Here is a 3,172-nt window from a genome sequence, read left to right as displayed (position 1 = left end):
ACATTGATGAGTAAGGTGGCCTGGTATGTTGCAAATGGCACACACTTCACTTGCTTTTGGCACCATGTTGAGCACGGATTCAAGCTTCTTTTCTAGGTTAGCTACCTGCAAAGAAAGATCATGATTAGAGCTTGTTTCATATACTCCAACTCTCTTACCCCTTACATCTTTGTGTTGAGCATTAGATCCCAACATCTCATAAATGTTATATGACTCTTGAGCATTCTTTTTCTTCAAAGCTCCACCTGCTGCATTATCAACAGTTGATTGACATGTTTGGGTTAGTCCATCATAGAAAATTTGCATTTGTAAGTGAAGAGGTAACCCATGGTGTGGACATTGCAACAAAAGGCCTTTAAAGCGCTCCCAACACTCATTGAAAGGTTCTCCATCATCTTGTTTGAAGTTGAAAATTTGTCCCCTTAATGTGGCTGTCTTTTGAGTGGAAAAGAACTTTTCCAAAAACTTCTTAGCCACGGCATCCCATGTGGTGAGTGAACCAGGTACTAGAGTCATTAACCAACCCTTGGCCCTATCTTTCAAGGTGTAAGGGAACACTCTCATCCTCAGATTTGCTTCACTTACTCCCTGTAAAGGTAAACCACTCACAACATTGTAAAATTCTTTAATATGAGCTAAAGGATCTTCATTAGGTAAGCCATAAAAAGAAGGAAACATATGGAAATGTGAAGATTTAAGATCATAGTTTCTAGCTTCTGTGGGCAGCAAGATGCATGAAGGTGAATTTGGTATGATTGGTTGAGCAAAATCCTCCAAAGCTCGAAGATCATCTTGGTTGCCCGCCATCTCTTCTTCTCTTTCCCAATTAAAGTGCTCAGATCCTTCACTTGTTGGACTAGACGGTTTCCCTTCCTCTTCTTCACGGACAATGGAGGAACTTGTTGGCACAAAGCTTTCCAAAGTGTTCCCCTTTAACCGTTCAATTCTTTGGCCTAATTCAGCAAGTCTATTTGACATATACTACCTGAAACAAGATAAAACAAGTTTGAATAAAAATCAGAAATCTACTTAAAATGAAAAGAACAAGTTTTAATATCAAAACAAGCAATTATAAGGGACTGAAATCAGTCCCCGGCAACGGCGCCATTTTGATTGATGTTTTCCTTCTTCGTGCTAGAATATGTTTAGTGTAATGGCACAAGTAAGGGTGTCGAATCCACAGGGACTAATTGGACCTATATAATCACTTGTTTTGCAAGAACTCTTTACTAGAGAAATAAAACTAATCAATGTAGGCAGATTTGTTGTTGTAACTTGAAAGCATAAGGAAATGAAGTAAACACAAAATGAATGAATCAACAGCTAATAAAATGAGATAGTACCAATGGAGATGAAGCTAGGGATTCGATTTTACCATTGCTAACCCAAGGCCATGCTTGTTGAATCAGATTATACTCATCCATCTACCTATTTCTTGAGTTTGTTTCACTTAGATATGATCAACCATATGATGTGTGGATTTGATCAAATGTCTCTAATCATGAGCCTAATTGTGATGTGCAACTTTGGTTCCTAATCAAGAATATGTAGTGCACAAGAAACTTTCACAAAACCAAAGGGAACACTCGGAAGGATGTTTGCAAAACATTCCCTTCATTCATTCACATATCCACCAAGATTATGCATGATGTGTGCTTTAATCTTGGCTAAACAGCCTGTGGTTAATTCAAATGATGATCAAGCATTAAAATCAACACACTAAGTCACAATTAAATCGGAGAATGAAACAAGAAATAGATAGATTAAATGAGAATTCTGAATTAACTACATGGCAATCTTGCAAGGCTACATCGAATCCCTAGAGAGAGATTAGTTACACTTCATGTTTACAAAAGGTTTGACATAAAAATATATAACATGAGTGAACATAGGATTAAGAAGAAAGAACCCTTGAAGCAAAACTGATGTCGAAATCCCTTAAGAGTTGCCTTCGGTGTTGGTGCTCCAAGTGTGTTGTAAATGAAGGTGGAGCGGCTAAGGTTGAATGGTTTCTGCGAATGGGAGAGTGTATGGAATGGAATGAAGCCGAGAAGAGATTGTGTAGAAATGGAAGGGGATTTGCGGCAAAGGGGAAGATTGGATGTGTTTGTGGTATCTTGTGTATGAAAATGAGATGTGTTTAGGTAATGGGAATGCAAGGGTATTTATAGGAGGAGTGGAGGTGTATATGGCTGTTTGTTTAAGGTGTTTGTGTGGAGGAATGATGGAAAAACAGCTAGGACAACATGTGAAAGCTGGAATTGCATGTGAAGATGCTGGAATGTCAATGTGAAGTGCACGGCATGGGTGTTTTGGTGCATGTGTTGGCTGTTTTGTTTGTTGGTTAAAGCTTGTGTTTGCATGTGAATGTTGTTTGTGTGAAGTGTGTGTGAATGCATGTGGATTAAAGAGTGAATGGTGGCTGAAATAATGATGGAAAACAGCTAGGAGAAGTATGGAATGCATGTGAAATGTAAAGGGAAAAGCTGGAAATGGCTAGGAAGGTCACGGCATAGACTTCTTTGGTGCAGAAATGGGTGTTGTTTGCATATGAATTGAAGTTAGGGTGAATGATGATGAATGGATGTGGATTAAAGAATGAATGGTGGTGTAATGATGAAGTGTGATGGCTGAAAATGGCAAGGGAAATGCATGTGTTTGCACGGCAAAGAGGGAACGTTGGTGTTTTTGTGTTGGTTTGAATGGTTTAATTAATGGGAGTGCATGTTTGAATGATTAAAGTTCATGTGGTGGAATATGTGGCTGATTTATGAAAGGAATGCATGTGTTGATGAAGTGGAATGACAACTAGGTTATGAGGGGAATGCATGTGATGCATGGCAAGGTTTTAGAATGGGCTTAAAATAGGGTTGTTTTTGATGGAATGGATGGTTCTTTGCTTGGCTATAAGGGAGAGAATAAGAGAGAATGGGCTAGGCCCTTTGTTGTATGTCCTAAATTGCATAAATGGCCTTCAATTTCGTCCATCCTTTTGGCTCCATGGATAAGCTATCCAATCCATGCCCAAAAATGCTCCAAATAGCCTCAAAATGCACTTTCTTGCTCCCTAAGCCCTTAGAACCTGAAAACACACAAAAGAAGCATAAAGAACTAAAATAACTAAAGAAACATAACGTAAATGTACGAGAACAAGCCATTTAAGTCGCATGAA

The 3,172-nt window shown here is 38.7% G+C and overlaps 1 pseudogene; it reads left to right on the top strand.

The window, feature by feature from the left end:
• The first annotated feature begins 322 nt into the window (after positions 1–322).
• On the top strand, positions 323–433 carry LOC125470913 (annotated as a pseudogene).
• Positions 434–3,172: the final 2,739 nt, after the last annotated feature.

The sequence above is a fragment of a genome, unplaced genomic scaffold (assembly GCF_019419815.1).
Source record: "Pyrus x bretschneideri cultivar Hongxiangsu unplaced genomic scaffold, Pyrus_bretschneideri_v1 Contig54, whole genome shotgun sequence".
NCBI lineage: Eukaryota > Viridiplantae > Streptophyta > Magnoliopsida > Rosales > Rosaceae > Pyrus > Pyrus x bretschneideri.
Note: the sequence above shows the minus strand (reverse complement) of the source record. Positions and strands in the feature narration are given on the sequence as shown.